Source organism: Puma concolor, chromosome B2, assembly GCF_028749965.1.
Source record: "Puma concolor isolate L17-30 chromosome B2, mPumCon1.1.hap2, whole genome shotgun sequence".
NCBI classification, from domain to species: Eukaryota; Metazoa; Chordata; class Mammalia; order Carnivora; family Felidae; genus Puma; species Puma concolor.
In genome coordinates this window covers 80,827,109-80,848,098 of record NC_141671.1, presented here as the reverse complement: position 1 = coordinate 80,848,098, position 20,990 = coordinate 80,827,109, and positions in this window count along the sequence as shown.

The following is a 20,990-nucleotide window of genomic DNA, read 5'->3' as shown; positions in this document are numbered from 1 at the left end:
TGAGGGGGAGGCAGGTTCTGGGGGTGCAAAGTTGAATAAAACAGTTTCCACCCTCAAGGAACTCATAGTGTGACATACCTGTGTTATGTGTCAATGTCTTTTCTGAGTACATTGTAAGCCTCTTGAAGGTGATGGGGGCTCCATCTTTCCCTTCCTTTGAATCTGCCCAATAACTGATGTAAGCTGAGGATTTGGCTTAAGGAATACTTGATATCTGTAATTACCAGGCACTTGCTGGGCACAGCACTGTATCGTATTTTTTTGAATATCGAATTTGATATCGAATATTTTTGAACTGCCGTGCAAGCTGGGAGAGAGCAGCAATGGGGGTGGGATGCCAAGTGCATGTGCTCTAACCTCAGCTCTAACCTCGAGTCATCCTCCAGCTCAAAGTGATTTCAATACTCCCCTCTCTCCTCTGTTCCTCTGCATTAAAGATGGGGATATGTGAACCCTGATGCCACGTGGTTTTTATAGTGCTCTGAAATTCTTGTATGAAAGCATTTAGGCAAAATGTGAACACATTTCTATGTGAGTGCTATAAGCTTTTATCTCAAACCCTTCTCAGTTTAGAGTTTCAGTTGGGAAGTACAATCATCTCAGGGATGGAGAACCATCAGCTCCCAGCACAGCTAAGAATAAGGTCAGATTGACTTTTAGTGCCCCTTGGTTGCCTCTGGTAGTGAGCCCTGCTCCACAGACCGGAAGCTCAGGTAAGCCCACTGTTCGCCCTTCTCTGAGCCCGCTGCAGTGGGCTCCAGGTGAAGGCAGGCAGGTGGCTGGTGAAGTTTACCCGTGGGAATTTTGGCAGCTGCCTCCACTAAAAGAGTCCTCCATGTACATTGGGGAAATTTAAATTCTTGGAACATGTTATCTTTTAGCTGTTTGTTTTCTTAAAATTATTTAATATTTTTATAGTATGTTTTTCCACCTGTTTTTAAATATCACGGTATCATGGCCCCTTTCACCTTTCCTTGAGAATGTCAAACAGCACATACAAGAATGAATGGCAGAGCCATGGCAAGTTCATGACCAAGGATTAGAAGCCTTTCTAGTTGGGTCTGTCTACTTCATTGGGTTTATGATAATCTCCCTCCCCCTTTCTTCCTTTGATGAATTTCTTAGCAATAAATTTACCTCTGGGAGAAAGGCTGATGATGTTTCTAAGACAGGCCACTGAGCTAGGTAAATCAGAATGGCCATCACATGTGCACACTCTGCTCTCCCGGCTCCCCGGCTGAGCTGGATGTGCCCTCTCAGTAATGTCCCCTGCCCAGCTGGTATTCCACAAAACACTTCCTGAGATTCTCCTGAGCTGCCACTGCTTCAGCACGAAATGCAGTATCCCATGGTTCTACCCAGGTCCAGAATCTTGTGATGTCTTTCTTCTAATGAAAACTTGTTCCCAGCTAACTGTTGTACTGAAAATTAATGTATGGATTTGTGATAATTTTAGTCAGAACCCCAACAGAAACTTATATATGTTATGGGCAGGCAGAGTGGATATATTGATTTTTAAAATTTATATCATAGAATAAACATGGGGAAATTATCAAGGAAATTTTGAAAATGAAGAACAAGGTGAACTTGTCCTAACAAATATTAAACAAATTATATAGTGATTGAAATAAAACCAGAATGGTACTAGTATATAATTATAGACAAGTAGGTCACTGAAATAGAACAGAGAACAGGGAAACAGATCCAAGTGTACTTAAGAAATTTGGTAGATAATAAAGGAGGCATTTCGTTTCAGTGGGAAAATAATGGACTATTCTATAAGTGGTACTGGGACTGGCTATCCATTTGAATAAAATGATTTTATATTTACCCAGATATTTACCACTATGACATTCTTCATTCCTTTGTGTAGATCCAAATTTCCATCTGGTATCATTTTTCTTCTGCCAGGGGAACTTCCTGTAACATGTTTGTTAAAGATCTGTTGGTGGTGAGTGCTCTCAGTTTTTTTTTTTTCTTTTTTGCTTGACAAAGACTTTATTTCATCTTCCTTTTTGCAGTGAAGGACAGTAATCCCTGACAGATGGGAACCAAACCAGGTGAAACTTGCACTTGCCCCAGCTTACTGCCTTGAGCACAGGGAGGGTAACCCAGACAGAGGCTGGAAACGTTCCTGAGTTGAGGTCCACGGAGGCAAAGTGGCTGAGTGCAGACAGAAAGGTACCAGAGGGAGAAGAGCTGTGCACAGAGAGAACTCTAGAGACACATGGAGGCCCCTGAGTCTTTAGCAGCGTACTGATCAGCACAAACATATGAGGAGACAACCAAAGACCTGAGAAAAAGCACCTGGAAAGACCAGGGGAACGGTGGTCATTGCTCCCACAGTGCCTGTTCCTACAAACCAGATTGGAAAACCTCCTAACTCACAGGATGGAGGACTCAGAGGGGTCTTTCCTCAGCCATGGGAACTGATTAGCTCTAGATTAACCTCTGCTCTGGACCTGCTTAACAATTCTTAAAAGAAAGAGCCAAAAGAATCAGTTGCCCTAGTATCACTTATATGTGGAAACAATGACAACAAAAAAACAAAACAAAAAGTTGAACTCATAGAAATAGTAGAAACATTTGTGGTGGGGGGTGTGGGAATGGGGAGAGGTTGTTAAAGGATACAAACTTTCGGTTATAAAGTGAGTGAAGTCTGAAGACCCAATGTAAAACAGGGTAACTGTGGTTGATAATATCATATGGTATAATTGAAGTTTTGTAAGACAGTAGAACTTAAATGTGCTCACACACACACACACACACACACACACACACACACACAGGTTATATATGTGAGGTGATGTGTTAATTAAGCTGATAGGGGAATCCTTTCATAGTATATATGTATATGAAATTATCACATTGTATGCTTTAAAAATATACCTTTTTATTTTCAGTTACACCTCAACAAAGCTGGGGTTGGGGGAAGGATTAGTTTCCAAGGAACTTAATTGTGTCCTAGACCAAGTTATTCAAGAATATTTATAGGAATAAAAAAATATCCAGCACCCAACAAGGTACCACTCATAATCTCTGGTACCCAATTGAAGATTACTAGACATGCGAAAAAGATTCAGGAAAACTCAACCCATAATGAAGAAAACAACAACAACAACAACAACAACAACAACAACAAACAAACACAAAACCAAAATCAGCCAAGCAAAACTAACTGAAAACTGATGCAGATGTTAAATTTGGCACACAAGGAAATTAAAATAGTTGTAACTGTAATCCAGATGTTCAAAACATCAACTGGAGTCATGGGAGATATAAAAGAGACCCTGAGTTAAATTCATGGAGGTGAATACTACAGTGTTTGAGATGAAAAATACTCTGGATGGAATTAATGGTAGATTAGATATTGCAGAAGAACACATTAGTGAACTTGCAAACATAGTAATAGAAACAACTCAAAATGAACCACAGAGTAAAAAGGATTAAAAAATATTAAAAGAGCATTCATTAGTGAGCTGCAGGACAGTATGAAACAACCTAATATATATGTAATTAGAGTCTTGCAGGAGGGAAGAGAATAGAAAAAAGTTTGAATAATAATGGCAGAAAAATTTCCAAATTTGTGAAAACTAAAACCCCATAGATCCAAGAAGGTGAGCAAGCTCCAAGCAGGAGAAACATCAGGAAAAAAAAAAATCTAACCAAGGTACATAGTATTATAATTTGCTCAAATCCAGTGATAGAAAAATTTAAAAGCAGCCAGAAAAGAAGACATGCCATAAACAAAGGAACAGAAAGTTGAGGATGATAGTATTGTTTCTCACAAAACAAGAGAGCAACATTTGTGAAGAACTGGAACAACAAAATTCTATCAACCTAGAATTCTAAACTCATATAAATAATCCATAAACAAATGAAATACATGCTTAATTTCAAAAATAGTTGGGAGAACTTATAAAACAACAATTAAATATCATCTTTTGCCCTCTTTCTCTCTTTAGGATCAGTTAAGAAGTAAAACAGAGGAGATAGATGAAGGTCAGCATTAAGCTGTATCACGCGGAGAGTTGATTAGAGACTTAGAGAATGGCTTAGATCAATAATCAAATTGGGTTAAATATTAATTATTAACCTCTGAATGTGACACTTGTACAGTGACAGGCATATCCTGACCTGGAAACTGCCACAGGGCTGGATAGACCAGAAGGCACCCTGTCTGAGGGCAGGCAGATCTGGGCTGAAAAGAGGCAAACACGCTCCATTCCTCTCCTTGAAGTCACCAACCAGATAACTTGCTCCTTCCATGTAGAGGTGCATGTGGACAGAGAGTAAGAATCTGCTAACGTTTTGACCATCCTTCCCCTTATGGAAATAGGAGGGGGGCAGAATAAATGTTCTCTCCAACAATAATCAGGAAAAATATAAATTTAAAAAATAACGTAGTTGGTACTAATTTGCAGCCAGGACCTTGGGAGTTTTCATTTTGAGCTGCCCAGAAATGGACTGTGAGATAAGGACTTGAGTGTAAGTGGTGTCTGTAGTGTTTTAGTTATTTGGGCTGTTGTAACAAAACACCACTGACTTTGTGGCTTATAAACAATAGACATTTATTTCTCACAGGCCGGGAAGTCTAAACCTTGTGTCCTCACAAGGCAGATGGGGCAAGGGAGTGCTCTGTGGTCTCTTACAAAGTTTTTTTTTTTTTTTTTTTTTTTTTTTTTTTTCTATTTATTTATTTTGAGAGAGACAGAGCATGCCCACACACATGAGAGAGGGAAGGGCAGAGAGAAAGGGAAAGTGAGAGAGAATCCCAAGCAGGTTCTACACTGTCAGTGCAGAACCTGACATGGGGCTTGAACCCACAAATCGTGAGATCATGACTTGAGTCGAAACCAAGAGTCGGACATTTAACTGGCTGAGCCAACCAGGTGTCCCTGGGGTCTCTTTTATAAGGGCAGTAATCCCACTTATGGGGTTCTTCTCTTGTGATGCAATTACCTCCCAAAGACCCCACCTCCAAATACCATCACACTGGGGATTATTAGTTTTCAACATAAAAATTTCTGGGGGTGGGGGGATACAAACTTTAGCATATAAAATATTAACGTTGCATATATTACTTCCTATATGGAAGTAATCTCAGGAAATACTAGTTAAGTCACTGGGAAAATGAGAGAGAAACGAAGGAAGACAGCATGAGTGTTTTATCAAGAAATTTACCACTGTGGGCAACCGGCACTTAAACAATATAAAACACATGTCTTATGCTGCCCTATAGGCAAAGGAGCTGGGATATTCACTAGTCATAGGTTGAAGGTTGCTCTTGGGGTGGGGCTGGGGAGGCATTAATTTTCTGGAACTTAATGCAGGCAGAGATTACTCCAGCAGCCATGGAGAGCTCTTAGACATAGGCTTGGAGGTTTTGGCATTTGGAAACTGAACCAGCAAGCAAGGTGCTAAAGGTATTTGGGTGGGGACCCGATAGCACTGGCGGCATTCAAAAAATGTTACAACATTTCATTTTCTTTAAATGAGATTTAACCTAATTCCAAGCCCACATCTAGCTAACCTTCAGAAAATATAACATTATCCATTAATGGAGTTCTTCCTGGTCCTTTTCAGGTTCTTCCTAGCTCCTTTCCAGGAAACTCATGCAAAGCAAACTATGTGGGAGGCCGTGGGTTTCACTCCACCTTTGTTTAGATCAGAATGGTTTCTAGGTATGTCTGGAAGCTTTGTTGCTTTCTTGGACTTGGAAAGCTTTGCTATGATCAGGAGCTCCAGTGCTGGGTATTTGCCTCCTCAGGTACCTTTTGTTTTTCCCTTGTTGATCCCAAGTTCACCCAAGGGCACTGCCAGGCAGTCGACCATGGATCTTTATTCTTTGTTGGAACCTGAACATTTCCAAGTGCATCCTCTGCTCTGATGCTGCCATCCTTCAAAGGAATTCTAGCTCCCTATCACCCTTAGTCCTGAGCAGCACCCTTTCATTTGGCTCAGGACTTGGCAAACCGAAGTAAGAAGACTGGTTGACTGCAGGTTGCTTATGCGATCTCCTGCTCCAACCTTCTCTGAGGCAATGGCAAACAAAAGTCTGTCCATCTGCTCAGATTGGAGGCAAGAGGGAAAAATATGGTAAGAAGAAAACATAAGTTAATAATTCATCATTAGGGGCACCTGGGTGGCTCAGTCAGTTGGGCATCCAACGTCGGCTCAGATCACGATCTCACAGTCCGTGAGTTTGAGCCCCGCGTCGGGCTCTGTGCTGACAGCTCAGAGCCTGGAGCCTGCTTCGGATTCTGTGTCTCCCTCTCTCTCTCTGCTCTTCCCCTGCTCATGCTCTGTCTCTCTCTGTCTCAAAAATAAATAAAAACATTTTAAAAAATTTAAAAAAATAACTCATCATTATTCTGCTACAATTAAATAGAATGAGCCAGAAAACTTGCTGCTCTTTAACATATGTATTTTTATTATGATGTTGGTGGTTCTCTAGGGCACCACCATGATGTCACCCTTCTGCTGAGGCAACTTTCTCTATCATGCAGAACTGCATGATAGCTGGTAGCAAGGCAAAATGGGTGTTCTAACATTGAACTAGAATCTTACCAGCAATCAAGATAACCCCATGCTATTAACAAATCACAACCAGGATCAAATAATCCAATGATCACGAGAGAATAAACCTCATTGGCTGGAGCATGAATTTCCTGGTTATAAAATTTCACAGTGTCTCTTTGTCTCAACCTTTCTTTTTTTTGTTGTTACCTTAAAAAAAATTAATATACAATAAAATTCACTTTTTAGGGGGAAAAGTTCTATAAGTTTAAGCACGTATAGCATGTGGAAGCAATAATTTGTACACAAAACAGTTCCATTGCCCCAAAACAATCCCTCATGCTGCTCTTTTGTAGTGACACCCTCCCCTCGCCACAAAATACTGGCAAACATCACCATCATTATAGCTTTGCCTTTTCCAGAATTGTAATATAAATGAAATCATATATCAACTTTGAGACTGAGTTCTTCATTCAGCATACTGTCTTTGAGATTCTACCATGTTGTTGTTTGGATCAGTAGTGCATTCCTTTTCATTGCTAAGTAATTCTATGGCGTGCACGTAACATATTTTTTAAGGTTCATTTACCCAACGAAGGACGTTTGAGTTGTTTCTAGTGCTTTGGTGGTTATAAATAGAACTACTATAAACATCTGTGTGAATATACCTTTTCATTTCTCTAGGGGAGGTACTAGGTGTGAGGTCATATGATACATGTATATTTATAAGTAACTGGAAAACTGCTTTTTATACTCTACCTGCAATATAAGTCCCCAATTTCCTCTCATCCTCACCAGCTCTCAATATTCTCAGTTTATTTTCTAGTCATTCTAGTAAGTTTTTAGTGATATCTCATGTAGTTTTAATTTGTTTCTCTATCAGCAATGTGTTTTCTTCCCTCTGGCTGCCTGTAAGATTTGTTTGGTCTTTGATTTCCACAGGTTTTGATATGATAAACCTAGGTGTGTGTGTGTGTGTGTGTGTGTGTGTGTGTGTGTGTGTGTGTGTGTGTTTAATCTGCTGAGTGTTTTCTGAGTTTATTTGATCTGTGATTAGTATATGCTGTTACTTTTGGAAAATTCTCCACCATTATTTATCTAAGTATTTCTTCTGCCCTATTCTTTCTATTTTTTACTTCTGGGATTCCAACTTTACAATATCAAACCATTTGATATAGCATAGCTCCTAGATGCTCTGTTGGAGGCCTTCTTTTATTGTTCCTTACAGTGTCTCTCTCTCAACTGAAATTACCTATCCTGTATGTTGCCTGTTTTTTCTATTAGAGTCTTAAACATATTAGTCATTGTTGGTTTAAATTCCCTGACTGATTTCCAACACCTGTGTCATATATGAGTCTGTTTCTATTAATTATTTTAGCTTTTCAGATTCAGTTTTCCTTACCTTTTTATATGCCTCTTTTTTCTTTCTTTCTTTCTTTCTTTTTCTTTCTTTCTTTCTTTCTTTCTTTCTTTCTTTCTTTCTTTCTTTCTTTCTCTTAGAGAACTTCCCATATTTTATAGGATAGAAGATACCAGAAGATATTGAAGTAATTATTTCTTATGCTTGAAGATGCATCTGTTTTTCCCTCTATGTCTTTACTGTGGAGGTTTTTGTGAATTCAGTCAGGAGTTGGAGAGATTTTGAAGACTTTTTGTGCTGGGTTACCCTTAGTATACCACGGGATTCAAACTTCCCTAGTAATACCTTTTTTTTAGAGTGTGGGCTACTTTTTAAAAAATTTTCTTAATGTTTTTATTTATTTTTGAAGGAGAGAGAGAGAGAAAAAGAGACAGAGCATGAGTGGGGGAGGAGCAGAGAGAGAAGGAGACACAGAATTCGAAGCAGGCTTCAGGCTCTGAGCTGTCAGCATAGAGCCCAACACGGGGCTCAAACTCCTGAACTGTGAGATCATGACCTGAGCCGAAGTGGAAGCTTAATGACTGAGCCACCCTGGGGCCTCAGGGTGTGGGCTACTTTGCCAGAGGAGTTTTCTCAGTGTCTGCTAACCAGAGTCTGTTACTTGGACTTCTTCCAGGTGCAACCTACTGTTATTTTGTCAGTGCCTGTTACTGAGTGGTTCGGGGAAGGGGGTTGTTTGTTCTCTGATGTTCTGACTTAGCCTCAGTCTTCAGCAGCAGGCACTGTGAGCCTGAGTCTCAGCAGGAGGCCTGACGAGTGTTCCTGCCCTTCTTCCATCGGTAGTGCTATCCTAGCACATGATCCTGCCATTCCCCAGGGGTAGAGCTTTTAAAAAAATCTGTTCCCGTCTTACAGCTGCGGTAGGCTTTGCCAGTGATCTAAGGTGTAGATTTTTGTTGCTGTTCTTTCTCCTTGCAGATAAAAGCTTTCATTCTACATGGAAGACGGGAAATAGAGGTCTGGGTGGAGTCTCAGCAGGGGTTGCTGTTCCCACCCCGCACTGTGGATGCAAGCTTTCCCTGTATGAGTCTGGGGAGGCTTGTGGAATAAATTCTGCAAGAGGTTATGAACTCCCTAGGTCTGTGGCTCCAGGGGCTTCACACTGTCTCACTAACCCACCCTTGGCCTTTAGAGATTCTGTTAAATTTCACGAAATCTTCTTATCAGCTTATTTGGAAATTGGCAGTGTTTGCCCCAGGTAAACAAATACTAGGCTTTGTTTCTCCTTGCAGGTGCCTGTTTCTCCCTATAATTGAGTTTGGATGTTTGCCCTGTGACCTCAGTTCTTTCATGGGTTCAGGGAAAGTTGTCAGTTTGTTATTTGTCCCAGTATTTCCTGTTGTAAATTGTGGCTGCAATGCTCTTTCCAGCTCTCTACATTTCCAAGAGGGAAACTGGAAATATCAACTGCTTTCTGAGAGTTGTTATGTTTCCAAGGCGTGGCTTTAGGACGAGATATAAAGAAGAGGAAATTCTGTCCTCCCTTCTCCTTTTTTTCTCCTCCCCCTCAACACGAGGGCATCTTTAGGTCAGCTTCCTCTGTTTTCAGTCACTTTAGTAATTCCACTATCTCTTTCATTTTTTTCCATTTCCTTGTTTTAATGTTTATTTACATGTGTAATTTCTGTTGGCTTAGTTGGTTGAATGTGTGTGTGCACGCCCCTATCAATAGTTTTTGTTACGTCTTTATTTTTGCTCGTTATGTATTGCTGGTAGCCAGGCACAATGCACCACCTCCTCCAGAGGGTCCCTGGCGCACACACCGAGAGGAGCCCTACTCCTCCTGGCTGCACAGCTGTGATTTGGAGAGGAGGTGTTGACTGTTTCTTCTGCACAAGCAGGGGAGTGCAGATGAAGCATTCACACTTCAGGGTCTTACAGATGGAAGGCAAAAGCCCTCCCGGCTCTGTTGTCCCTGAGCTCTTCAAGTGCACACACACTGTATCGTTACGAGAAGCACAGCACACGCACACACGCCCCAACACACCCGTCGCTTCCCGAATAGCGATTCAGATAGATCTTCTTGTTTTCTTTTGGTAAAGCAGTGAGTGAAACTGAACTTACTCTGTGTGTGTGTGTGTGTGTGTGTGTGTGTGTGTGTGTGTGTGTTTAAGTTTATTTATTTAATTTGAGAGAGAAAGCAAGGGAGGGGCAGAGAGAGAGAGAGAGAGAGAGAGGGAGGGAGACAGTCCTAAGCAGGCTCTTTGCTGTAAGCATGAAGCCTGCTTGGAATTCTCTTTCTCTAAGTAGGGCTAGATCTCAGGAACTGTGAGAACATGACCTGAGCCAAAAGCAAGACTTGGGCGCTTAACCGACTGAGCCACCCAGGTGCCCCCTCTGTTTTTTTTTTTTTTAATAGAAAGTATCTTTATTGATTTCTTTTTAAAAATTTTTTTTTAATGTTTATTTATTTTTGAGAGAGAAAGAATGTGAGCAGGGGAGGGGCAGAGAGAGAGGGAGACGAGACACAGAATACGAAGCAGGCTCCGGGCTCTGAGCTGTCAGCGCAGAGCCCGATGTGGGGCTCGAACTCACCAACCGTGAGATCATGACCTGAGCTGAAGTCAGACACTTAACTGACTGAGCTACCCAGGCACCCCCTTTGTTGATTTCTTTTAACTACAAGAAGTCATATAGAGCCCCTTTTAGCTTATTTACATTTTGGTGTACATTCTTCCAGGCTTTTTCTGTTTATAGGGAAAAGAACATGTATTTTAATTTGTAAAAACTCAGGTGAAGGCTAACCCAATTGACTAGTGGTTTTGAAGAAATGGATTAGTAGGGATAACTTTCTTTGATCCTGGCTGCTCAAGGCTTTGCTGCTGTGAGCAGGGAAGCAAGAGACGGGAAGCCAAAAAGAAGCTGGGGCTAGTCTGTTAAAGTGAGTGTGCAAAGGGAAGGCAAGAGGTAAAGAAAGGGATGCGGGGACACCAGTGCCACTCTTTCACTTAATAGTGTGGGTGCTTTCACGGCCATCCCTCTCGGCAGAGGGTAGGATCCAGGGCCAGCCTGTAATCAGCAGAGGTAGGCACGTTCCCTGGGGAGCAATGCCTCTCTCCATCCGGGCCCTTTCCTCGCAGCCTTGTGTCCCCTGGACCTCCACACGGCCTGGGCCTGCATCCCGCCAGAACCACAGCCCTTTTGTAGCAGCCTCATTGCTAAAAGGTCATTTTGCTCCTGTTTCCCTCTCACTGATGCCGGCTCCCCTGACAGTAGCAGTGCTTTCACTTTGATCTCTAAACACTAGGGCTCCTTGGGGGACGCTCGTGTCAGTAGCAAATGTATACTCATGTCATATCTGTCTGGACAAGGAGGGTGCAGGTAGGGATGTCAAATGTCAGCTCTCTGAATTCGGAATTCTGCTGCCCACTGGGGGTGACCGGGAGGAGCCGGTTCCCCATCCCGTGCCCATGTGAATGCACTCCTTCATAATTTATGGCCTTCCGATGCTTCAGAGATGATGAGAATTCATACTGATACAAAATTTAAGATTCGATACAATGAGAGATGTGTCTTAAATCCAATCTGTGGTTTAAGTTTATAACACTGACATGGCACCGGGAATCAGCTTGGCCAGAAATGCAGATCTTGGACAATGCCTGAGCGGATCCGTGGTCTCTGAGGAAGTACAGATATCACTGCACTGGATTATCTCTGATTCACCTAAGAAGAGAAAAGCAGTTTTAATGCTAAGTTAGAGGTATGCATTCTTCCCCAATAGTTGTCCTCGCACTGATTGCCATAGCAGGCCTCTCTACTCAATGACTTTGATTCTTTATTGTGACTAATAATTACAGTGTTGATTCTATGTTAGGCAGTGTCTGGACCTTCACCCTTCCATCTGGTGAGATTCACTCTGGGAGCTCCCGCTGACTTGACTGCAAAAGAAAGAAGTATCACCAATGGAGATTAATCCTCCCATCAGTCTGGAGAGAAAGGGCTGCAGACCACATGTGGATTTGCTCAGCACGCTACTGTCCTTATTAAACAGCCAACGGGACAAAAGGAAACAAGGCCTTTCCTCTTCCAAAGGAGTTCTGTGCCAAAAATGTATTAGCCGGTCAAGGGCCACACGTTCAGGTCAAAATGCACTTTTTTTTCTAGACACACAGTTCTAACATGTGATAATAATGTTGGGCATAGGCAGTTTGGAGTAGATAAGGCATCCTTAACCAGGGTTGGGAAAAAAGGTAAGTCAGACTTCACGAAGGAGATCAAACCTGCAGGAGTCATTCACTTATTCATAATTTATTGGTCCATTTAACAAATATTATGGAATGCTAATTTCATCTTCTGCTAGGTGTAGTGGGCTGAATAGTGGCCCTTCAAAATGTATGTCCATGTCCTAATTCCCAGAACCTGTGAATATTACTTTCTAAGGCAAAAGATGTGATTAAGTTAATGGTCTAGAGAGGAGTTTATCCTAGATTGTCTGGGTGGGCCCTAAATATAATCACATGTATCCTTAAGAGAAAAGAAGGTGATGTGAAGGTGGGGCCAGGCACCCACCAACCAGAGAATGCCGGAGGCTTGGAGCGGGGAATGGGGCAGACTCACCCCCAGAGTCTGGGAGAGGGCACAGCTCTGCTCACACTGTGTTTCAGTGTGATGTTGGCCTTCCCTCGAGTTCGTGGTCTAGTGCAGGTTTAGGGCCACAAATGTGTGGCTTATGATTAGAGTGATGAGATCCCAGGCCCCAACGGAAGCCATGGCTGATGTTGGTAAGCAAAGATGGGGGAGGTTGAAGCTAGGGGCAGGGAGGGGGCAAGCAAGTCATGCCTGCAGTGCTGAAGAACCTGTTTTTTGAAGCCCATCTGCCCTGATATCTTTTACTGATATCAATGTGACAAATTTCTTTTAAAAAATAATATTAATATTATTATATTATGTTATATTAATAACATGGTAATTATTATTATTAATTATATATACAATGATATTAATATTATTTTTTGATTATAAAAGGAATATACACATGTTGAGGAAAACTGGAAAAAATACAGAAAGATATAAATAACAGAAATTAAATTTGTCCAGGGGCGCCTGGGTGGCCCAGTCAGTTGAGTATCTGACTTTTGATTTTGGCTCAGGTCATGATCTCCTGGTTCCTGAGGTGGAGTCCCAGGTGGGGCTCTGCTCTGACAGTGCAGAGACTCCTTTGGATTCTCTCTCTTCTTCTCTCTGGCTCCTCCCCTGCCTGAACAGGCACATGTACACACTCTCTCTCAAAATAAATAAATAAATAAATAAATAAATAAATAAATAAATAAATAAACAAACATTAAAAAATTGAATTTATCCATAATCCTACTGTCCAGAGGTAATCCTTGTGAATGTTTCCAATTATTAATGCACATACACACAATAGGCATTTGGTCAGATGTTATTTCTGCATTGTTGTGACTGTCATCTCACATTTATGAATGGGTGGCTTAGACTTCCGGGTACAAGGAAAAGAAATGCTCCCAATCTGGAGTAAGAAAAAGGGTTTGGGTTTTAGGATGTACTAGCCAGGATCAGCTAGGTTATGCCATGGTCACCAAATAGTGTGAAATCCTGAAGGTTTATTGCTTGTACACATGACAAATCCACTGTGAACTGAAGTGGAGAGTGGTGGTTGGGGGGCTCTGTTGGCCATTGTCCCTAGAGTCTCTGCCTGAAGATGTGCTGCCACCTGGAATGTTGGAATGCCACTGGCCCCTGAAGCAAAGAAAGACAGAAAGGAGGACCACTCATGGGTTTTTTGCTGTCTCTGTCCACAAGTGACACACATCATCTTTCCTCACAACCCATTGGCACAGCTGGGACATGGCCGTGCCTAACCGAAAATGGCTGGGAACCGTAGAGGAGTGCAGTGCGCATTTGATTCTATTAGAATAGAATGTTGCTTGACTTTGTTGCAGAGAATGAAACATACGTGGACCATATTTCAATGGACACGAACAACCATCAGGCTCTGAGGCAGCTGGGGGAAACAATGGCTGCCTCAGGGGTCTCTTTCATGCTTTCTTTGCTAAGTCTGTCATGTCAGGTCGGCCAAGTAGGAGCAGAAATCCATTTCCCTCAAAGTGCCTGTCCTCCCACAAAAGATGGGTGTAGGCAAAACTCTCCCAAATACCAGCACTGAGAGTATTTGGAACTTATTTTTTCGGTTCAGACTTCAACTTGGTGGGAGGGTCCCAAACTGATAGGGTGCTGAAGAAAAATCTTTCTTGGAGTCAAAGAAGTAGAGGGAAGGTAATTAGTAGAAGTCAATATTCATCTCTACCTTATATTTGGGTTTTATTGATCTCATGTTCTGATGCATGCACGTGTGTTTAATTTTAGCACAGTTTATTAAATAAAAAATCAGAAGTAGTACAGTAAAAATAAGAAGAAAACCTGTAATTCCTTCACTAACCCCTGCCCTATATTATCTGAACTACTTCTGCATGGAAATCTCCTTATTTAGTAATGGTAAGAAATTGAAGCTTCATGAATTGGACTCTAATTTTAAGAACACATCACTGGAAGTTTCCTCTGTGGCAAAGGAAGCCCTGGTGGTTCCAGAGCCAGGAATTTTCAAAACGAGAAGATAACTTTGGATGTTCATGGGCCCAAGAGGGGAGCCTGGGCAATGGAGTGAGGCGACCTTAAATAATTTCCAGAAGGGATTAAAGGGCTTTCAGAGCTCAGTGGAATTGCCACCTGTCCTTGCCCCTGGCAGGGGAATGCAGAAAAATTTTGGGATTAGGCTTCAGCATTGTTTCCAGGAGAGCTATCTCTGCAAAAGGAACTTTTATTCCAATTCTATTCAGAGCTCCAGTTTGATCAGGCTGGGCTTATGTGCCCAGAGAGAAGGTATGTGGTTACCCTGGAGGTTTTATGTTCTCTGAGCACCCATGCAGGGCATTGTACATGAAAGGAACTTCTGGAATCCTTAAATTTCTAAAGGCTCCAGTTAAAAACTGGAGGATTCATACTCTTCTCTCTAATTGGGCCCCTACTCTTCATACTTGAGTAACATGTTGCTCATACTTTGAGCATTCTCATTAACATTCACAAGTGAGGACACTGAGGGTGACAGAGGCCAGGTAATTTCCCAAGGTCATGCAGTTTGTAAGGGATGGAGCTGCTATGGAAACCCAAGTGTGTCAAATTCCTAACCGGTGCTCTGTGTCTACCAGGCCAGAGCAAGCTTTGCTGAACGTTTCTTCAAAAGCTAGGATCAGAAGGGGAACAGAGATCAAGGTGAACTAGAGTTAGGCTGACAATTCAGTAAAAGATAATGCATGATATTTTCAGAGAGAGGACAGATATGAGGGCAAAAACAACAATTTGGGACATAAGGTCTTTGTACATTTGACAAAAATGCAGTTGAAAAGTGGATAACATAGTCTCCTGCATGTCTGCTGCCATTTTGATAAAATTATTTCTTTGTCCATGTAACTAAAATTTTCATTTCTTTTCCCCCTGTGATCTAGAGTTTCATGTTGACATCATCTTGAATTTATCTTTGGCAGTACCTGGCTTTACCTGTGTTCTCAGTATGACCTCACCTGAGGTCAAGATGTAAAGGACTTCCTGGCACATACGCATTTTTTTTTTTTTTTGAGTTTCCGGTGTCCATTAGTTGTTCTTCACAGAGGGTATCGTGACTGGAGACTGTGGAGTTGAGTTCAGGTACTCTACTATCTCTACTTAGTAGTTGAGTTTCTAGTTTCTCTTTAAGGGTATAGCTGACAGATGTATTTGCATTTATGGTACCCTGGTGGAATCTCAGCTTTTCTGGGACTCTCACAAATTCACAGTGTAATTCATATCTGAATTACATGGACCACAGCAGGAACAAAGCCACTGATGTAGTTTGGGATCTTGTCTGATTTGGGAGGCAATGAGAGACGTGAGGGAGGGCCTGCATTCCTGTGACGTTAACCAGTCTGACTTCCACAGTTACCAGATGGATCCATTCCATACAACTTCCAGCTACTAATACTGAAATCAGCATATGCATCAGCATTAGAAAAAGCACTAGGCATTCGAAGAGAATCAGGAGCTAGCATAGAAAGCGATCTACCTAGACAATTGGAGTAATTATGCCAGGGAAAGAGGATTAATGGTAGACATTAAGAGAGTGAAAACATATGGTATCTGTCTTTCTCTGTATGACTTATTTCATTTAGCATAACTGGGTGTTGTATGGAAACCAATTTGACAGTAAATTTCATATTTAAAAAAACCAAAATAAATAAATAAACTTTAAAAATAAATTATTTAAAAAAAAGAGAGAGTGAAAAGAAGTCTAAGTAGCATCCTCATTGAGTGTTGAGGCCATAAAAAGGAGCAGTTTCCATGCAAAAAGAGAATTATGAGCAAGAAGGATTCTCAGGCATTAAAAACATTTCAGAAATTAAAAATAAAAAAAAACTCATTAAAATAATCTTATTTCTTCTTTGTGCCTTTGTTTCAACCGTCATATTTTCTATAATGGAAATGTACTGTTTTTTTAGAGTTAGGAGATTTCAACGAAGATTATTAAAAGATTTAAAGCCTTGGGTTTCATTTCTGTTTTATTTTTTTTAAATTTATTTTTGATTTTACAAATGGTTTTAATATTTCCATAATTTGACTTTTGATCATAAAACTCTTACCAACTAGCCAAAGTTATTTTCTTTTCTTTCTTTTTTTAAGTTTTATTTATTTTTGAGACAGAGAGACAGCATGAACGGGGGAGGGGCAGAGAGAGAGGGAGACACAGAATTGCAAGCAGGCTCCAGGCTCCGAGCCATCAGCCCAGAGCCCGACACAGGGCTCGAACTCACGGACCGTGAGATTGTGACCTGAGCTGAAGTCGGCTGCTTAACCGACTGAGCCACCCAGGCGCCCCGCCAAAGTTATTTTCAATTTCAATTTTAGTCACAAGAAAACAGTGTAAGCTACAATGCAAAAATTGGCCTCCCGTATCAACATGCTAAAAATAAAAACATTGTATATCAGCGTCTTTTTCTGACTCCAACTTCACATGCCCTTTATATATCTTTAACTGAGTTAATAGTGTTCTGGAACTACATCCTGCAAACATTAAGAAATCTTCAGGGCCAGGAAATATTAGGGGTATTCCATAATTCAATATATAGAATGAAACAACACTCTTGATGTATTTGCTATTTTTGAAGGCAAAGGAAGGAATTTGATTTTGACCAAGAAGACACTGCCAAAAGAATTATGCTTTAAGTAGCAGATGCATTTTTCACTTTGGGGAATAAGATAAGCTGAAGAAATAAAAAAGACTAGAGCTCCCATTTTATACAATTTCACTTACAACCTAAAAACAACCATTCTTAAGAGTTTTTCTTTGCCAATTTTAAAGCAGGTGGAATGGAACCTCAGATGAAAACAGCAGGATGACGAGAAAGGCAGGGAAACAAAATTCTGTTGGGAATTGCAGATTGTACAAGAACGACAGACAGGGAAGAGTGACATGGACGTTGAACATGACTCAGTAACGTAACCCTGTTACTAGGCTGGGGAATATGTACCGGGTAAAGATAAAGAGAAGTATAAAAAGTGGAAACCGACGGTTCCGGTTTTCATTCTGCATGCCATACTTTAAAGCACTGTTTTCATTTACATAATGGAACACCAAAACCTTTGGTAGAAGGGTGGGGCTTTAAAGAGACTAAGGTAACAAGTTTTAGAAAATAAGAACTCTGAAGGCACATGAAAGAATTTAACGCTTTGAAATCAAGTAGAATAAGGTGAGGGCATAAGATATCCAGATCAAAAAAACAAAAAATACTAAAATTTTGTATTTATTCAATATGAAAAAAGAAGCAAGGCTAATTCATGAACTATGTGCAAACATAGGTGAGTGCTTGTAGCTTGCTCCAGTAGGCTGTTTTTCCTTTGCTGTGAGAAGAACCACAGGGTAAGGACTAAATTGTAGCAGGGAAGAGTCAGGTGTAAAAAAGTCACATTCATAGTCATGTCATGTTATTACATACTGACGTTTTCAGATGGAGATTATAGAATTTTGTAGAGTGGAGCTGGGGAGGGGCAGAGAAAGGAAGGTAGAGAATTATTCATTCTATAGTTGTCTGGGATGGTTTTTTCCCCCCAAACACCTGTGTCTCAAACAAAGAACTCTGCTAATTTTTAGTAAATAATCCAGATAGACAGGACTAGCCTCTTTGGAAGCTGGCTCTTTGGGAGTGGTTTAGAGACTGTGGAAGGTGAGTTCTGGATGTGTGGTCCTTGGAGTGCAGATGTAATTGTTGCATTCCTGCATTCCTGCTGGAGCTGGGAGGGGCAGTGGTGCAGGAGTAGGTGCAAAGGAAGGAAAGGCCTTGATAAAGATGAAGAGCAAAATCAGAAGACAGAGCAGGGTGAGTCTTGCGACTGCCAGGCGTAGGACAGGATACAACAAGGGGTAGCTTACCCAGCCCAGCACACAAGTGTCTGAGCCTGCTGGCTCCACGCAACCTACCCTAACTCGATAAACTCTGACCTTGTAATGCGGACAAAGACCGCCATATTTGTCTTAGTATTTCCAGTACAATGAACTGATAATGGTAGAATAAATGTATGAATAAATAAATTCAAGGAGCTCCTGCCTCTCGTTATCTAGTGCAAGGATATCCAATAAAGGTATAATGGGAAAGGCAAACGCAAGACATGGATGTAATTTAAAATTTTCTAGTAGCTGCATTGAGAGTAAAAAGAAACAAGTGAAATTAATTTTAATAATACATTCTTATTTAACCCAACATATGTAAAATACTGTCATTTCAACGTGTAATAAATATAAAAGTTATTGAGATATTTTAAATCCATTTTTTTGTACTAAGTTGTTACACTCCAGAGTAAATATTACAGTAATAGCATGCTACAATTCAGACTAGCCACATTTCAAATTTTTAATAGCCCACATGTGGCTAGTGGCTACTGTGTTGGGCAGTACAGGTCTATATTCTGCTTGTATTTATGTGTTAATTTTTGTAATGTATTGGCTCAAAAGTAAAATTATGTTCTTTCCAAAGTAAGATAGCTAATTCATTCTTTCATTAAATAAGATGACTGTCTCTTTCTCTATTTAGCTATTTGACAGTTTCTTAATAATTGCTTTATATATAAAAAGAATCGTTTTCTAAATCATCAACTCTTGTAGGATTTCAGTCTTAACAAGAATAAATACACATTGTACTGATCGAATTTCAAAGGAACAGTTCAGGGTCCAAAGGAAGAAAGTCTCATTTCTGAGCCTGAAAGCTCTGCAACCCCCGTCCCCACCACCCGCCCCCACCACCCGGATCATTTAAGCTAATCAGTGAGACTTGCCCCTGCCCACGTCCATCAGGACCTGTCCAGTTTGCTAAAACCATGTCCTAGCCCATAATAGTAATAATGACAATGATTAACATTTATTAAGCTGTGTTTTAAGCACATAATCCGATGTTCTCTGAACATTACTGCATCAGCTCTCACAATAACAGCATAAGATCTTCCAATTTGGGAGACTAGGAAGTTTTAGAGTCCCTTCAGATGGTATAGGTAGTAAGAAACAAAGCGGGGCTGCAAACCCCGAGCTCATCTAGCGCCAAGGTCTGCATGCCTAACTCGCATAGACACTGTCTGCTCCCCTCATGTTCCTTGGCTCCCCATCTCATGTCATTCTGAACTCCTCCCAAACTTCCCTAATTAGCTTCCTTCTCTGAGCAGAGCTCTATGATCACACACAGAGTCAGTGCCTTGCAGAATTTGCTAATTTTGCAGTTTCTGAGAAGGAATAATTCTCTCAACATCTCTAACCCTCTAGTTCAATTGGGACACAGTGGTCCCATGGTCTCACTACCTTGCCTTGCTCTAGAAGACACTGTCTACAGATCGATGCACGTTTGTCCACAGTGATGCTTTCTGAGGAACAGTGGACAGTGTTCAAGCAGGGCACACCCTTGGCCGGAAAACCAAAACACATCCAACACTTCACTTTGCTCCTTTTCCCCTCTTCTGCATGTGCCCGTGAGCAAGGAGGGGGAGCGGCAGAAGGAGAGAAAGGGAGAGAATACCAAGCAGGCCCCACGTTCCATACAGAGCCTGATGCAGGGCTCAATCTCACAACTGTGAGATCATGACCTGAGCTGAAATCAAGTGTCAAATGCTCAGCCCACTAGTCACCCAGGTGCCCCAGCCCTTGCTCCTTCTGATCCCACTGTGTTTTACACTTTCTGTCAGAGAGTTCCTTCCTTCCTTCCTTCCTTCCTTCCTTCCTTCCTTCCTCCTTCCTTCTGACTCTTTCTCAGAGCTTTCACTCTGGGGAAAGCCAGGTACCTTGTTTTGGGTAGCTCTATGGAGCTCACCTGGCAAGGTGGCTCTGGCCAGCATCCAGCAATGACTTCAGGTCCTCAGTCCCTGGAGGATAACCCTGGGGGAACTGAATTCTGTCAACAGTCATATGGATGAGCTTGGAAGTGGATCCTTGCCACCACTGACCCCTAAGATGACTGCTGCTCTGGCCAAGAGCTTGATTAAAGACCATGAGAGACCTTGAGTCAAAGACCCCCTGCTAAGCTGAGCCTGGATTCCTGACCCACAGAAACTGTGAGATAATAAATGATGCTGAAGTTGCTAAGTTTTGGGTTGTTATGCAGTAATAGATAATTAACACAGTTGCTGACTACCCTTATGCCTAACTCAGATGCCTCACATGAGAAACAGAATTTCCAAGCAGGGAGAGAATCTTGGAGACCATTGATCTAACTCCTTCATTGTACAGATATGAAGACTCAGGCTCAGAGAGGGGGTGTGACCTGACCAGGGTGCACATTGAGGAGTGGCAGAATCAAGGTGACTTGTGTTGGATCCCAAGGTCACCCAGTGCTATGTTCACTACTCAGCAGCTACCTCAGCTGAGACATTGGTGTTTGCACCAAATGCATAATGTGATGACTGTCACCTTAGTGATGATTTTATATCAGCCACAGTTTAATTGTTTACATGTTGGGAGCGATGCCTCAAATTAATTCTGAAAAATGGAAAGATATTTAGTATATATTCAATATGTTTTATGTGATAA